The sequence below is a fragment of the Anolis carolinensis genome, chromosome 4 (assembly GCF_035594765.1).
Source record: "Anolis carolinensis isolate JA03-04 chromosome 4, rAnoCar3.1.pri, whole genome shotgun sequence".
In the NCBI taxonomy this organism is placed as follows: domain Eukaryota; kingdom Metazoa; phylum Chordata; class Lepidosauria; order Squamata; family Dactyloidae; genus Anolis; species Anolis carolinensis.
This window is the reverse complement of record NC_085844.1, coordinates 113,934,371-113,952,719: the sequence shown is the minus strand read 5'-3', so window position 1 is coordinate 113,952,719 and position 18,349 is coordinate 113,934,371. Positions and strand designations below refer to the sequence as shown.

Genomic DNA, 18,349 nt, shown 5'->3' with positions numbered 1-18,349 from the left:
ACAATATGGAGCACAACACAGTCAAGACAGTAATGATATCCTGGGCCAAGGATCTAGGTATGCCAATAGAATTGGATAGCTGGGAGTAGTACCTATGGAACAAAGAATTCAAATTCACAATATCTGGATCAATTAGAGAGAATCAATATAAAATGTTTTATAGATGTTACATCACCCCAGCAACATTGGCAAAAATAGATAAATCACCACAAGGTATTTGCTGGAGGTGTAGGAAACAGAAAGGGACTTTAATCCATATGTGGTGGACTTGTGCGACCATACAGGCATTTTGGAACAAGGTAATTAAAGAGACAAATAAAATGCTATATAATAAGATTTTTAAAAAGCCCAGGATTGTGTCTATTAGGTTTACATAGAGAAAACAATAACCAAAAGGACCAAGAAATATACCAATATAGCTTTGCTGCAGCAAGATTGACCATAGCCAAAGACTGGAAAGGGGGAAAAGGTTTAACTAAAAAGGATTGGAGGGAAAGAATGCGGGAATATATGCTAATGGACAAAATTACCAATAATAGGAGGAACAAAAGTAATGAGGACTTTTTAGAAACATGGAAGTTGGCCATAGCATATCTGAATAGAGAGTCAGTAATATAGAGGAGTTCCATTAGGAATTTAGGGTTACTATTAACAAGGATAGATAAATTGGCTTAAAGGCTTCATAGTGCTTCAGGGTTGGAAGTCATGGTGAAGGGTGCACGGGTGGGGAAGGGGTTTTATTTTGTGTGGAATAGGGGTTTTGGGTGCGTGCAGGGTCCGTTGTGTATAATACGTTTGTATGTCTTTGTTTGAATGTTAGGGTGAACTCTTATATTTAATTTCTTTTAAAAAATGAGTAGAAATCTAGATTGAAAATAGTGGATAACATGTAGAAAGAGCAATTCTATATGTTTTGAATTACTGATAATAATATGTACTTAATGTTAGAATTAACCGGTTGATTGACTAATGTAGATACAGTAGAGTATCAGTTATCTAACGTTCTGGATTATCCAACGCATTTTTGTAGTCAATGTTTTCAATACATCATGATATTTTGGTGCTAAATTCATAAATACAGTAATTACTACGTAGCATTACTGCATATTGAACTACTTTTTCTACCAAATTTGTGGTAACACATGATGTTTTGGTGCTTAATTTGTAAAATCATAACCTAATTTGATGTTTAATAGGCTTCTCCTTAATCTCTCCTTATTATCCAACATATTCGCTTATCCAACTTTCTGCCGGCCCGTTTATGTTGGATAAGTGAGACTCTACTGTATTCATGTACATTTCAAAAGGATTGTTATTTGACTTTATCTGCTATAATTTGCTGTTTTGTTATGTAACATATCATTAATAAACTGTTTACCCACCCAAAAAGAAAAAGAAAAAAGAATGGGGTGCCTCTGATAACCAGAAGCTCACAAGAAGAGCTGGTGGCAACATGGAAGGTGAGATGGTGGTTCTAGCAGGGTCACTGTCATCCTACTGGATTGGCTGGGCCATGTAGATACCAATGTGGGGTTGCAAAGAGCTTGGCTGGATGCACCTGGCTGCCTCCGGAGCCAGTCCTAAGCATTTATGCTCTGGAGTAAATACAACTTTAGTGGCCAGTGTAGATTGGCCCTTTCATAACCATTGCTGTTCCTCTACTCTCACACTGTATTTATTTGAGTAGTAAGATCCTTTCAATATGAGTATGTTTGAACTAGTAGTAATAGTACTGCCACTACATAATGCTTATAACATAAAGGTAAAGGTAAAGGTTTCCCCTGACGTTAAGTCCAGTCATGTCTGACTCTGGGGGTTGGTGCTCATCTCCATTTCTAAGCCCAAGAGCCGGCGTTGTCCGTAGACACCTCCAAGGTCATGTGCCAGCATGACTGCATGGAGCACTGTTACCTTCCCGCCGGAGCGGTACCTATTGATCTACTCACATTGGCATGTTTTCGAACTGCTAGGTTGGCAGAAGCTGGAGCTAACAGCGAGCGCTCACTCGACTCCCGGGATTTGAACCTGGGACCTTTCGGTCTGCAAGTTCAGCAGCTCAGAGCTTTAACACACTTCGCCACCAGGGTTCCTTTGCTTATAACATAGATGGTGTTATTTAAACAATAATGTAATGAGTTATACAAAACACAATAATGGTTCAAAACATAAGTAGTACACCATATGTATATTAGAGCATCATATACATATTACATTCACAGAATCAATGCTCAGTCCTATGGTATATAACCCAAAAGTATCTAACTCAGTATTATAAATCAAACAAGATGATATAAGTCTCTGCAGTCCTAAAAGGATTAGATTGGCTTAAAGGCAAACCGATTCAGAGTCTCTGCAGTTTTGGAAGGATTCCTCAGGACTCCACAGGTTTTGGATCAATAGTAAAGCCAAGGAGACAGAGTCAATGTGATGTAGATCCTGAGTAGCTGGTTATTGACTGGAGTAGGTGGTAATATATCAGTTTACGCCGTTTACAACTGGTTCTTGGGTTTTATCCCAGTTTCGGTAACCCTTCTTCTGGTAAGCGGCAAATGTTTTATTATTTCTTTATTGATGGCTCTGCTTCAGGTATTATGTTTGCAGTATCAGTATGCTGCTGTGGATTTTGTGGTGTGAGACTGAGTTAGATACTTTTGGGTTATATACCATAGGACTGAGCATTGATTCTGTGAATGTAATATGTACATGATGCTCTAATATACATATTGCGTACTACTTATGTTTTGAACCAATATTGTGTTTTGTATAACTCATTACCTTGTTTAGAATAGACATCTATGTTTATCCAATAGGTTATTTAAACAATGACACACATTTGTATGACTTCAAGGCACTTGTAAACATTTCATGTTTCCCTAAAGCAGACCAGCACAATCTGTGGTCCTCCACGTGTTTTGGACTTCAGCTTCCAGAATTTCGGATCATCGGGCAAGCTGGCTAAGGACATCATCACATTAGTAAAATTACCTATCTTAGAACACTTTGTCCATGAAGGACCTCCATGTGATGAGGTCCTAAGGCAATAGTTCTCAACCTATGGGTTTCCAGCTGTTTTGGCCTACAACTCCCAGAAATCCCAGCCAGTTTACCAGCTGTTAGGATTTCTGGGAGTTGAAAGCCAAAACATCTGGGGACTCACAGGTTGAGAACTACTGTCCTACGGTTTCTGGGAACTGGAGTCCCAAACACCTGAAGGATCTACAGATTGTGCTGATCTGCTCTAAAGACATCTGGCATAATGACATAAAAGGTTTTATAATGGCAATTGGGCATTCACAGACTAATCTTTTTGTAAAGTAACTTGTTTCAGATTCAATAATTACAGAAAAAGAAGCTTCCAAAACTCGAATGCTTGAATCTTGCAAGCCTGCTTGAAGAGTGTCAGGCCAGCACAAAAGCTGGCACTATTAGCTTTCATCCATGCTGAGTTGGCAATAGAGTGAGCACAGAATATATTAATTGGTATTAGTCAATCCATTTAATATGCTTATTCTGTAGCCGCTCTTATATTTCCTTTCTCTATTAAAGAGAAAAAAACAAGTGTCACATGAAACTGAAAGGAAGAAACAGATACAAAATATTTTTTTAAACTTCACTAAAGACAAATGTTTGCCTTTGCAAGAAAAATACCATACAGTTTTCTCACTGTTGTAACATTACAGAGTTAGTGAATGTTAGGTGATAAATATTACAAGTTACCAACAGTTTCACTTGTTGCTGTTTTTCTTTAAAAAAGAAAACATGCCTTACTGATTACTGCACCTTTGCATCCGAATTAACAATTAACTGACTAATTATTCAGGTCACACCAACCCACAATGAAATCTTTATTCAGTGTTTACTGCAATCTTTGGCAAAGAATGCCTTGCTGTTTTTCAGCTAAGAAGAACTGCACCCTTTGGCTCTTCTCAGCATCAGCTGCCTTGGTTTCAGAGCTGGGTGCCAATAATCAGTCTTCTTTTTCTTTCTTCTAAAGTGGGTACTCTTTTTTTTACCCCCCAAAAGGGTGAAAAGAACTATTCTCATCAATGCCCCATATATTCTGCCTGATTTATGTCCCAGCCACTGGGTCTCTTCCTTCCGTATCTTTCTAACATTTATTTTCTTCTACCTCATCTCCATCCTCTGCACCTCTCCCGCCTCCCTGCTTCAGATACGGAAACAAAAAGAGCAAATTTCTGTATCCAAATTACTGTTTGAAATGGCTGCCTGTGATCGGCCAAATCCTACTCAATAAACTGGCCAGAGGAAAAACCATTGACTCTGGGAGGAAGGAAGAAAACAAACCAAACAACAAACAAATCAAAATCTTTCACTCCTCTTAGACTAATAAAACTGTACTTAATTTGAAACTTAGAATGAAATAAAACCTCAGTGGTTGGAGAGGGAGATATCTTTTGTAGATATTCAAGAACAGGGATGGTGATTCTTGCTAGGGATGCAATTCTCCATTCATTTTGTTCTTGAATGAAGGAATAATTTTAGCAACTTTCTTCTCGCTGCAAAACTGTGAAGATTGCAGTCTTCTAAGGCTATTCACATTTTGTGAACAATTTGATTTTCTATGCAAAACAGGCTGTAGTGAGGGACTTATTCTGCCAAAAATATACACATATTTGTTTTGTACAGAAAATATCAATTTTAGGTTTCCTGTGCAAAAAACATTGATTCCTTTATAAGAAAGGCTGGTTTTTTTCACAAGACAACTGAATGTGAATTTTGTACAGAATGAAGTCCCAAGTTGCAAAGATACTCATCAATCCATGATTTGCCTTGTGAGAGTTTCCTGACACTGAAGAAGCCCATTTTTGAACATTAAAATATTTTTAAATATTCTTTCCATACCTAATTCTTACACAGAACCTGCTCCTAAGACTTTTACTTTGGCAAATGCTTCTTATATATCTGGGTGGGCAAACTGAGGCTGTGGCAGTATGCAGACCTGAAGCCCTTTCTATGATGGTTACTGTTTTCCAGTACTCAATGAGTTTTTTTTTTCTTTCTTTAGGGGCTGGCTTAGCACAGTTGGCTAAACCGCTAGCTGCAGAAAAATCCTGCCAATCAAAAGTTCAGCAGTTGGAGCCCAGGTCAGGGTGAGCACCCACTGCTAGCCCCAGCTCCTTTCTCACCTAGCAGATTGAAAGCAGAAGTGTAAGTAGATAAATAGGTACTGCTTCTAGTGAGGAGGTAATAAAGGCACCCTTAAGGACATAGATCAGGAGGACATCTAAGGACAACAAAGCTCCTCAGCATGGAAGATGGAGAGACACCCCCCCCCCCCCAATGGCCAGAGTCGAGCACAGCCTTCAAAACACCAGAAATAAGATGGGAAATGGCTTTACCTCATTGTCTGTGTATTGTTTGTCCTTGTTAATTGTATAACAGCATTGAATGCTTGCTGTATGTGTGTTCTGTAATCTGCCCTGAGATTACAGAACACTCTCCTTGGGGAGATAGAGCAGAATATAAATTAAGTATATTATTATTATTATTATTATTATTATTATTATTATTATTATTATTATTATTATTATTATTATTAAAATTTGCCAACTCATTTATTGACATTCAACAAAATATGTATTCTCTAAAAAATTTCTAGTTTGAGCATAACTATGTGGCATTCTTGGGCCAGAAGTCTTTCATTTCTATAGGTTTTTTATTCCTGGACTTTGCGTGGTTCTGCATATCCATGCAAAATCAGGAAATGTATCCCCCATGGATAAAGAGATTGTACTTTATTGCTTTTACAATTTAATATCACATTAAAAAGGTTAACTGCTTAGTACACCATAGTCAATATCACAATCAAAATTAAATGAGCTATAATCAATGGGACAGTAAGTGTCTTGTCTAATATCATACTGAATAGCCAATATTACTCCATATCATATTATTTAAGGTATATTTAAGTCAATGTAAGGTTTAAGGGCCATCATGGTTTAGTGGCTGGAGTGTTGGACTTGGATTCTGAGAGATCAGGGTTTGAATTTCTCATTGACCATAAAAATCCACTGGTGAATCTGGGCAAGCCACACTCTTTTGGCTTCATTGGAAGGCAATAGTAAACCTTCCCTGAACAAATATTTCCAAGAAAGCCCCATAATAAGTTCACCTTAGGACCACCATAAATGGAAAATAACATGAAAACACATAACACGATTTGCAAGCGTGATTGGCGGGGATGAAAGACAGGGCTGTGGAACTTCTTCCCTAGTGACATTAGATCAGCCCCTCCCTCCTAGCCTTCAGAAAGAAGGTAAAAACCTGGCTCTGAGATAGAGCCAGAGCTATTTCGGAGAATGGTGCAGTGGAATAATAGACTTGGAATATGTACAATAATGACGGAACAGCCTTGGACTACGATTTTTGGATGGTGTGATTTTAATATTGAATGTAATGTTTTTAAATGTTTAGCATGCATTAATTTTAATTTAATTTATTTTTCAAGTTTAATGTTTTGTATGTGTTTTTAAGGTATTGAATAATTGACATATGTAAGCCCCCTTGAGTCCCTTTCGGGGTAGAGAAAGGCAGGGTATAAAAAGGGCAAATAAATAAATAAATAACAGCAAGGTTCATTTCTATCAACAAAATGAACAACAACTAATCAGATATATTTGTGGGATTTAAAAAAAATAATGAGTGAGTGAAATGTTATTAAAGTGCGTTAAAGCACTGAGCTGGAAACCGAAAGGTCCCAGGTTCAAACCCTGGGAGCGGCGTGAGCGGCCGCTGTTAGCTCCAGCTCCTGCCAACCTAGCAGTTTGAAAACATGCCAATGTGAGTAGATCAATAGGTACCACTCCGGCGGGAAGGTAACGGCACTCCATGTAGTCATGCCTGCCACGTGACCTTGGAGGTGTCTACGGACAACGCCGGCTATTCGGCTTAGAAATGGAGATGAGCACCAACCCCCAGAGTTGGTCACGACTGGACTTAACGTCAGGGGAAACCTTTACCTTTTTTAAGGTAGGAGATATTTCATTTGCTAGTAAATGAATGTAAATACATAAAATGAAGTCTAATTTATGGATTTTCTTTCATTCAAAAGGTCCGCAAAGCACCCTTTCTTCTCCTTTAAGTCATGCTTCATGAGTGTATGGCCTTAAAGTACATTTGTTTAACCTGAAAAAAATGGACCATAGCTTGATTGTACACAGATGACTCATCCCTTTATCTTGCTCTACATAGTGCTCTTCAAAAACTACTGATCTATTACTATTTTACTGTTTTAGAGCTTCTGAATTTGCAACTCATATAATAATCTATGTATAAAAATAACTTGTATGACACTTTCATTCTAGTCTGGGAGTGAGATGTCATTAGATGCCAGTGTGTTACTACCAGCCAAAGTAGTGCTACAACCCACTGAGCTGCAGATATTTTATCTTCTGAGCTGGGGAATATAGTACTGGACTGCCATTCCCAACAAATCTAGACAACACGGATTGTGATGAGGGATGATGGGAGTTGCTGTCCAAAAACATCAGAGGGACAGACATTCCCCAATACTATTTTAGAAGTATGGATAGCTGGATACCTTTCTCTAAATACAACCTTTCACATTGCCATCCATTATCCCACTCTTTCTGTACCTACATACTCAAATCCCACTTTTCACAGCAGCTACTTCATGGAACAACACAGGATTTTTAGATATTCATCAAAGCATTAGAAAATTGTTCATTTAAATGATTTCACTGATTAAGAGTTCAGGATGCAGCACAACATGCAAATACTCTAGTAGCTGCATAACCTGACGGGGGCAACAATAATAAAAACTACTGAGGCATTAAGGTAAAGGTGAAGGTTTCCACCTATTGATCTACTCACATTTGCATGTTTTTGAACTGCTAGGTTGGCAGGAGCTGGAGCTAACAGCGGGTGCTTACTCCGCTCCCTGGATTCGAACCTGCAACCTTTCAGTCTACAAGTTCAGCAGCTCAGCGCTTTAACACACTGCCCCACCGTGGGCTTCTGAGGCATTACATACATTTTAATATGCATGAGTAAAGAAGGGCAACATCCAATGTCATTTAATAGTAATAATAATAATAATAATAATAATAATAATAATAATAATAACTTTATTTATACCCCGCCACCATCTCCCCGTGGGGACTCGGGGCGGCTCACAATGTTACAAAAGTAACAGCGCAAATACATTAACAATATACACAGTTTAAAACACAAGAAGATGATAAAAGAGAAGTTAAAACAAAGGTTTATACAACAGTAATAATATCAAGCAACCACCAATGCAATTCAGTCAAGGTTTGTCCTGCTAACCACTGAACTTTTACAAAGTTAGTGCAAAGAAAAGATCCAGTACTTTTCTGTTGTGCATCTCGTATGGATAGTTGGATACCTGTCTCATAATATTGCTTGCTCAACAGAGAAATCCAACACAACTAGAGTTGTTTGCTCTGTTAGTGTCATGCTGAACCTAAGCCAATGTATTCAATGAAGAGAGTATAATATAGGTGCCAGGGATGATATTCCAAAGTTTGCATGCCACCACTGACAAATTTCTAATACTCTGTAATGGCAGAGCATACTTCTGAAGTGGAAGACAGCCACAGCAAGACAGGTATAGAAGATCTACAGATGTCGTCAGATACAGTGAGAATAAACAGATCTTCTGGTCGCTTAGGTTGCAAGGCATTTTGAGATTTAATGATAAACACTAGAATCTTGAACTGGGACTAGACCTCAGTTACTCCAATAGTTATCTTGCAGTCAAACCAGAGAATCTCCAATGCTTCATTAGCCAATCTCTTTACTTAAGTACCTATGTATTCCATATTAAATTACCGTATATACTCGAGTATAAGCCGAACCGAATATAAGCCGAGGCACCTAATTTTACCACAAAAAAAAAAAAAAACTGGGAAAACATTGACTCCAGTACAAGCCGAGGGTGGTAAATTTCAGAAATAAAAATAGATACTAATAAAATTACATTAATTGAGGCATCAGTAGGTTAAGTGTTTTTGAATATTTACATAAAGCTCAAATTTAAGATAAGACTGTCCAACTCTGATCAAATCATTATTCTCATCTTCTTCAATGTAAATGTGCTTATGTATCCTTTTAATAATAATAGCGTAAAATAATACATGTCATAATAATAATAATAACAATAATAATACAGGAAAATAATACAAGTACAGTAGAGTCTCACTTATCCAAGCTAAACGCGCCGGCAGAAGCTTGGATAAGCGAATACCTTGGATAATAAGGAGGGATAATACATGTACCATATATTCTCGAGTATAAGCTGACCCAAATATAAGCCAACCAGGACCCTCGCCCAAGTATAAGCCGAGGGGGGCTTTTTCAGTCTTAAAAAAAAGGGCTGAAAAACTAAGCTTATACTCGAGTATATACAGTAAATTCTGGCACATGTTGTCATAGAAAGCCACAATATAAGTTAAATTCAACTTACTGTCCTTCTCAAATCTTTCAATGGTCAATACCTCTTGAGCTATATCTTCTAAAAAGCATCTCTGCCCATATCCCATATCAACACACCTATATGCCCAATGCATCTCACATGTGGAGTGGGTAGTTTTATTTATTTTAAAATGAAGTATTTTTTAATTCAAGATAGCTGACAAAATACAAGGACCTAATGCAAAATGATCATGCAACGTTTCATAAAACATAACCATAAACGCTTCTAAACCGGGCAGTTAAAACATAAAAATAGATGTTCATTGTTGTTGTTTTCCTGTGTTTTAACATTTATTTTTATGCTTTTATTTGACTTTTATGATTGTTAGCCTAAATTATTTTTGGAAGAAATGTGAGATAAACATTTGCAAAATAAATCAATATAGAGTGTGATATTAAAAAATATAACAAGCCACATGCAAGTTTATAGCGCTTAATAAATTAGCACGCTCAATCCCTCAAGTAGTTAGAACAGTTGTTAATGCAGATTATTGTCGCCATAAACATGGTGTGACTTGAAAGGGGGCATCTTTATGCCTTTTAAGAAACTCTAACTGGGAGGCACACAACATGCCAATGAAAGTAGGCTAAGGGCACATTAATCAGCATCAGAACTACAGTTCTATCTGCGGTTATGCCAGGGTCTAAAGATGCTTATCACTGCCAGTGTTATTGTGAAGGAAAAGAATATGATCCATTGAGGAGAGTCAATCAAACACCAAAAAAGTAACTGAATAGCAGTCTCTTCTCCTTGTTTGGGAACAGAGACTTGAAAAGAACAAGGGCAATGAACCCCCTGCTAGGCAACCTTGCCAGCTCTCTTCACCCACCTTGGCACCTTTTTCCTTTGATAACAATGGCCACCCCTAGATTCTTTCTCTTGATCTCTCTATCTGCAGCTGTTCACATTCTCTCCCTGTGGGCAGTGGTGGTGACTGGGTTGGTCACTGAAGGTGACAGCATGGTATAGGGCAGTGATAGTGAACCTTTTAGACACTGAGTGTCCAAACCGGGTGGGGGGGATGGATGGGCACTTGGAGGGTGGCAAGCCGGGGCGGGGGGCGGGGCGGGAATAGGAAGGCAAATGGAGGGCAGATTGGCCATCAGGTGGGCAAGTGGGGGGAGGTTATGGCATGTGTGCCATGACAGAGAGTGCTGTGTGCTCCTTCTGTAATATGTGCCTTAGGGTTGTTGTATGTCTTTCGGGCCGTGTGGCCATGTTCCAGAAGTATTCTCTCCTGACGTTTCACCCACATCTATGGCAGGCATCCTCAGAGGTTGTGAGGCATAGATAAACTAGGAAAAGAAGGTAAATATATATCTGTGGAGAGTCCAGGGTGTGACAAGAGTCCTTTGTCAGTTGGAAGCCAGTGATAATGTTTCAGTTAATCACCCTAATTAGCATTGGAAAGGTTTGTCTCTTGCCTGGGGGGCATCCTTATTGCCAACTCTTATTGAACATGGCACGGGCCCCCGGTGGCACAATGTGAACTACTGAACTTGCAGACCAAAAGGTTGCAGGTTCGAATCCAGGGAGCGGAGTGAGTGCCCGCTGTTAGCCCCAGCTTCTGCCAACCTAGCAGTTTGAAAACATGCAAATGTGAGTAGATCAATAGGTACTGTTCCGGCGGGAAGGTAACGGCGGTCCATCCAGTCATGACCTTGGAGGTGTCTACAGACAACACCGGCTCTTTGGCTTAGAAATGGAGATGAGCACCAACCCCCAGTGTCGGACACGACTGGACTTAACATCAGGGGAAACCTTTACCTTTACCTATTGATCATGGCAGGCTCTCCTTTCAAATTGACTCAGTTTTTCAGGATACCATAGAAAGAGAACTGGGCCCATGGCACTGAGGGAGAAGGAGAACAATAATTTCTCCTGCTGGGCAGTACAGCGTACAGAAGTGGCCACTTGCTCACCTGTGTTCTCCCTTTGATAAAGGTAAAGGTTTTCCCCTGACGCTAAGTCCAGTTGTGACCGACTCTGGGGGTTGGTGCTCATCTCCATTTCTAAGCCGAAGAGCTGGCATTGTCCATAGACACCTCCAAGGTCATGTGGTTGGCATGACTTCATGGAGCGCCGTTACCTTCCTGCCGGAGCGGTACCTATTGATCTACTCACATTGGCATGTTTTCGAACTGCTAGGTTGGCAGGAGCTGGGGCTAACAGCGGGCGCTCATGCCGCTCCCAGGATTTTAACCTGGGACCTGTCGGTATGCAAGTTCAGCAGCTCAGTGCTTTAACACACAGTAAAGTTGAGAAAAAGCAGTGCTATCACTTGGCATCCAGTGCATCTCCCCCATCCCAATGATTGTGATTATTTCTGATTGCTCACTTTCTGTCTATAATTCTTTACCTATTCCTTCGGACCACCTCTATGGACAATACAGCAGGAAGAGACAGAGTCAAAGGAAGCAGAAGCCTGCTGTCCCTTCACCTACCTTCTTCAAGCAGTGAGGAGTGGATAAGTAAGGGTGGTTGGCATCTCTGAACCCTCACTATATTCTCTCCTTCTGGAAATCTGCCTGCCTGCACTCTTTAGATATTTAGCGATGAAGTGGGAGTAACTGAGTTTAGCTTAGGCTGATTAGAAGAAGTTGGGAGTGTATGTATGTGTGTTGAGAAGCAACTCCACTGAAAAAAGAGCAGCCAGCACTTTCACTTAGAACAGCATTTCTCAGCCAAGGGGTCGGGTTTCAGAAGGGTCCCCAAAGACCATCAGAAAACACATATTTCTGATGGTCTTAGGAACCCCTTTGGCAGAAAAGGCTGAAGATCTCTCTGTCTGTCCCTCTTTTCCTTTTTGGGAACCACCAGTATTCAAAGTTTGGCATGTTTACTAGTTTCATCACCAGTTTGGTACAGAGTGCTCTCTGAGTCTTGGTGAACTACAACTCACAGAATTCAAAAACAGCCCCCCTAAACTCCACCGGTATTCAATGTTGGCTGTGTATAAGTTTGGTTCAGATCCATCTTTCTTTGAGTCCACAGTGCTCTCTGGATGTAGGTGAAGTACAACTCCAAAACTCAAAGTCAATGCCCACCAAACCCTTCCAGTATTTTCTGCTAGTCATGGGAGTTCTGTGTGCCCAATTTGGTCCAGTTCTATAGTTGGTTAAAGATAACCTTAAAAACAGTGGCATAGACACCGAAAACTGGGAAGCCCTGGCCCTTGAACGCTCTAGTTGGAGGTCAGCTGTGACCAGTAGTGCTGTGGAATATGAAGAGGTACGAATGGAGGTCTGAAAGGAGAAATGTGCCAAGAAAAAGGCATGTTAAGCCAACCCTGATTGGGACTGCCTTCCACCTGGAAACCAATGTCCTCACTGTGGAAGAACATGTGAGTTAAAAATAGGGTTCTACAGTCACCTATGTATCCATTGCCAGGACACTACGCCTGGAAGACAATCATACCGTGGAGTTTAAGATCATCTGGGGAGGTCCTGCTCTTGATCCCACCTATCTCACAGGCACGATTGACAGAAACGAGATACAGGGCCTTATTGGTGGTGGCTCCTTGGGAACTCCCTCCCCAGAGATATTGGATCAATCCCCTCCCTCCTGACCTTCCACAAGAGAGTGAAAACGTGGCTTTATGACCATGCCTTTAGAGAACTGGTACAATAGATAGACTGGTAGAATGTGCAATGACAATTGGAATAGCCCGGATTACGCTCGTGGATTGAATGTTAAACTCTGAATTATATTGTTTGTAAATGTTTTAATTGCTTTTAATGCACTTTTAATTTCTATTTTAATATTTAAGTGTAGATTGTGTTTTAAGGCATCAAATCATTACTTGCATGTAAAGCCGGGTGAGAAAGGGTAGAAATGCCATAAATAAATAAATAATACTCGGACAACAAGGGGATCGCCTAAGTAAGTAAGGAGTTCAGAATGCTCTTTGATTGTAGATTGACTACAAATCCCAGCAATGACAACTTCCAAATGACAAAATCAATCCCACCACCCAACCCCACCAGTATTTAAATTTGGGCTGTAGTCAAGGGAGGGGGGTAGGGGTTCAACCCCCCCCCCCAAAAAAAAATCAGTTTTTTTTAATCTGGTTTACTCATGAATTTTAACTGATTAAATCCCCATGAGTGTCCACTGAAGTTTATCTGTCTTGAGTGTCCAGTGAAGTTTATCAATGGAGCCTGATTTCTAAATTATTTTGTGTTATGGAACTACTCTTCATGACTCGCTTAAAAAAAAGTTTCAAACCTCCCCCCCCCCCCCCCGCATTTTTTTCTGGCTGTGGCCCTGCGTATCAGGTATTTACATGACGATTCATAACAAAATGACAGTTATGAAGTAGCAATGAAAATAATTTCATGGTTGGGGGTCACCACCACATGAGGAACTGTATTAAGGGGTCGTAGCATTAGGAAGGGCCCCTGGTGGCACAGTGTGTTAAAGCGCTGAGCTGCTGAATTTGAGGACCAATAGGTCCCAGGTTAAAATCCGGGGAGCAGAATGAGCGCCCGCTGTTAGCCCAGCTCCTGCCAACCTAGCAGTTCAAAAACATGCAAATGTGAGTAGATCAATAGGTACTGCTCCGGCGGGAAGGTAACGGCGCTCCATGCAGTCATGACGGCCACATGACCTTGGAGGTGTATATGGACAACGCCGGCTCCTCGGCTTAGAAATGGAGATGAGCACCAACCCCCAGAGTCGGTCACGACTGGACTTAACGTCAGGGGAAATCTTTACCTTTACCTAGCATTAGGAAGGTTGATGAAGCACTGGCTTTAAAAACTGGATTAAAAAACTAGTAAAGAAAAAATGCATGTGGCATAGCAATGAAAGCACAGTCAGCCCCTCACTTTTGCTGGGGTTAGGGTCCCTGCAAAATGGGAAAACTGAGTAAAATGCTCTATGTTTATTTTAGGGCCCTTCCACACAGCCATATAACCCAGAATATCAAGACAGGAAATCCCACAATATCTGCTTTGAACTGGAATATATGGCAGTGTGAACTAAGATAACCCATGTGTTGTCAAAGGCTTTCATGGCCGGAATCACAGGGATGTTGTGTGTTTTCCGGGCTGTATGGCCATGTTCCAGGCGCATTCTCTCCTGATGTTTCGCCCACATTCTCAGAGGTTGTGAGGTGCACTGGAAAAAACTAAGCATGTAAGCTTTATATATCTGTGGAAAGTCTAGAGTGGGAGAAGGAACTCTTATATGTTGTCTGTACAATAACCTAGTTCAAAGTAGGTATGGTGGGATTTCCTGCCTTGATATTCTGGGTTATATGGTTGTGTGGAAGGTCCATGTAGGATGGACAGTTGGGTGAACCCTGAGGACATCATCCCTACCTCCTTGGAGACTCAGAGACAGAGAGTGCAGGGAAGACTCTCCTCTGAAGAAGTGACTGATTCGTCCATGTTCAGCTGCACTGGGAGATGAACAAGTGGGCACCAGTTGTGAACTAAGATAACCCAGTTCGAAGTAGATATTGTGGGATTTCCTGCATTGATATTCTGGGTTATAAGGTTGTGTTGAAGGTCCATGTAGGATGGACAGTTGGGTGAACCCTTGAGGACATCATCCCTACCTCCTTGGAGACTCAGAGAGAGAGAGAGAGTGAGTGAGTGAGAGAGAGAGAGCAGGGAAGACTCTCCTCTGAAGGAGTGACTGATCTGTCCACATTCAGCTGCACTGGGAGATGAACAAGCGGGCACCAGTTGTGAACTAAGATAACCCAGTTCGAAGTAGATATTGTGGGATTTCCTGCCTTGATATTCTGGATTATATGGCTGTGTGGAAGGTCCATGTAGGATGGACAGTTGGGTGAGCACTGAGGACACCATCCCTACCTCCTTGGAGACTCAGAGAGAGAGACAGACAGAGAGAGAGAGAGAGAGAGCAGGGAAGACTCTCCTCTGAAGGAGTGACTGATCCGTCCATGTTCAGCTACACTGGGAGATGAACAAGGGGGCACCAGTTGTGAACTAAGATAACCCAGTTCAAAGTAGATGTTGTGGGATTTCCTGCCTTGATAATCTGAGTTATATGGCTGATGTAGGATGGACAGTTGGGTGAGCATTGAGGACATTATCCCTACCTCCTTGGGGACTCAGAGAGAGAGAGAGAGAGTGCAGGGAAGACTCTCCTCTGAAGAAGTGACCGATCCGTCCATGTTCAGCTGCACTGGGAGATGAACAAGCAGGCACCAGTTGTGAACTAAGATAACCCAGTTCGAAGTAGATATTGTGGGATTTCCTACCTTGATATTCTGAGTTATATGGCTGATGTAGGATGGACAGTTGGGTAAGCCCTGAGGACATTATCCCTACCTCCCTGGAGACTCAAAGAGAGAGAGAGTGCAGAGAAGACTCTCCTCTGAAGAAGTGACTGATCCGTCCATGTTCAGCTGCACTGGGAGATGAAGAAACAGACCAATTTATTCCCTCTCTCCGTGGAAAAACCAGGGCTTCGATCCTCCTTGCTAAGATGCCAAGGCAGAGGAACGAAGGGGAGAGAGAGAGAGAGGAGAGAGAGAGAGAGAAAGAGAGACTCTACTGAACCCTTCTCTGCCCAAAACTCAGAGAAGGCAACGAAGAGGGAGGTGGTGAAAGAGAGCTGGATTGGAAGGGATCCTTTCCTTTCCTATTGCCCTTACTTTCATGCAAGCAAGACTGGGGATCGTGCTATTCAAGGACTATGTTCCCTTGGCACCCACTTGCCCCCTTTGCACCCCACACCCTGCTTTCCCCAGGCGAGGATTTCCCCGGCGCAGGACGCATCTGCTTCCCAAACGAGCCAGCGCGCATCTCTCTTACCCAACGAGGCGGTGCCTGGTCCACGTCCTCCAGTCCGGAGGGAAGTTCGCCTTCAAAACCTCCCTGTCTTCCTTCTTGTCTTTCTTGCAAGGTCCCAGGGAAAACTCCAGAGCTGTTTCTCTCTTCCCTAAAGTCCTCTAGCCTTTGCCCTTCCAAGCGGGGGCAGTTATCCTGAGCAGGAGTTGTTGCGCCTTCTTTCCGCAGTTGGTTCTGATTTCTTCTGCCAAGTGTTGTCCCGGGAAGGAAAAAAAAAAAGTCGCTCTCTCTTCCTCTCTGTTGGTTCCACCGAGATGAATGAATGTCTTTTAGTTTCTTCTCTCGGCTCCTGTAGCTTTTCTGCCAAACGCGCCCTCTCTCATCCTCTCTCTCTCTCTCTCTTCTCAGGTAGGCGGGCGGAGGACGGAGGAGGTTCCTTCAGCTGGCAGCTACTTGGGAACGGGAGGCGGCTGGAGCCGAGCCTGGCTCTTGCTGTGGGCGGGGGAAGATTTATTTGCTTCTCTTTCTTTCTCACTCACTCTCTTCACAGCCGCTGCTGTCCGCCCCGAGCGAAGGGGAACTCATCGCCCGGGCTCCTGAACAGCCTTGGAGAAGCCAGCCTTGCTCATGTAAATGGAATTCGCCCCCTTTAATGCCAGGAATGGATGCTCCTTCCTCTTTGGAGGAGATGTTTTGGAAGCCCTCCAGAGGAAAGTATTGAATGGCCAGTTGGCAGACCCTAAGGATGCGAAGCAAGACCCTGCCCACTCCAGCATTGATCTTTGGATTTATTATCTGTAATCTATCTATACACATAGGGACTGGAAGTTCCAGCAATTTTTTGAGACAGATTTGTCCCTAGGCCCGGTCCCTAGTTAGTCTCGATGATAATAATAATAATAATAATAATAATAATAATAATAATAATAATAATAATAAAAGAACTGGTGGGATCACAAAACTGCAAAAGTATTGGAAAATGAACATGCAAAGATACTGTGGGACTTCCGAATCCAGACTGACAAAGTTCTGGAACACAACACACCAGACATCACAGTTGTGGAAAAGAACAAGGTTTGGATCATTGATGTTGCCATCCCAGGTGACAGTCGCATAGATGAAAAACAACAGGAAAAACTCAGCCGCTATCAGGACCTCAAGATTGAACTTCAAAGACTCTGGCAGAAACCAGTACAGGTGGTCCCGGTGGTGATGGGCACACTGGGTGCTGTGCCAAAAGATCTCAGCCGGCATTTGGAAACAATAGACATTGACAAAATCACCATCTGCCAACTGCAAAAGGCCACCCTACTGGGATCTGCACACATCATCAGAAAATACATCACACAGTCCTAGACACTTGGGAAGTGTTCGACTTGTGGTTTTGCGAAACGAAATCCAGCATATCTATCTTGTTTGCTGTGCCATACAATGTCGTTGTGTTGATAATAATAATAATAATAATAATAATAATAATAATAACAATAACAACTTTATTTTTGTACCCCGCCTCCATCTCCCCGAAGGCAGCTTACGTATTATTTACGTACTAGCTGTGCCTGGCCACGTGTTGCTGTGGCGACGTACCGTGTTTCCCCGAAAATAAGACAGTGTCTTATATTAATTTTTGCTCCCAAAGATGCACTAGGTCTTATTTTCAGGGGATGTCTTATTTTTCCATGAAGAAGAATTCACATTTATTGTTGAACTAAAAAAAATGAACATTTATTATATACTGTACAGTAGTTGTCATCACAAACCAGCATAACCAGACAAACTGTGAATCCTATCAAGAATTTCTTGTTACTACCATTATTTCCATGTACAACTGGTATGTACATTTACCAATTCTGCATGCTCTGGTGTTCTGTTTGGCAGGCGCTGGGCATGCTTCCAAACAAAAACTTTGCTAGGTCTTACTTTCAGGGGAGGCCTTATATTTAGCAATTCAGCAAAACTTCTACTAGGTCTTATTTTCCGGGGATGTCTTATTTTCGGGGAAACAGGGTATGTTGGTATGGGAAATAAAGTATTGAGGAATTGGTGGTAGTTAAGGGAAAGGGTAAAGGTTTTCCCCTGACATTAAGTCCAGTCGTGTCTGACT

General features: G+C 41.6%; 1 protein-coding gene across 2 annotated transcripts in view; it reads right to left on the bottom strand.

Annotated features, from left to right (window-relative positions):
- The window catches only part of cdh20 (cadherin 20), a 282,549-nt gene extending 265,855 nt beyond the window's left edge, over window positions 1-16,694 (bottom strand). For both annotated transcript variants that reach the window (XM_062977643.1, XM_062977645.1), the window contains exon 1: window positions 16,270-16,694. The gene's annotated coding sequence lies outside the window, so the exon portion shown is untranslated. The remainder of the gene's footprint in view (window positions 1-16,269) is intronic.
- Between the last annotated feature and the right edge of the window lie 1,655 nt (window positions 16,695-18,349).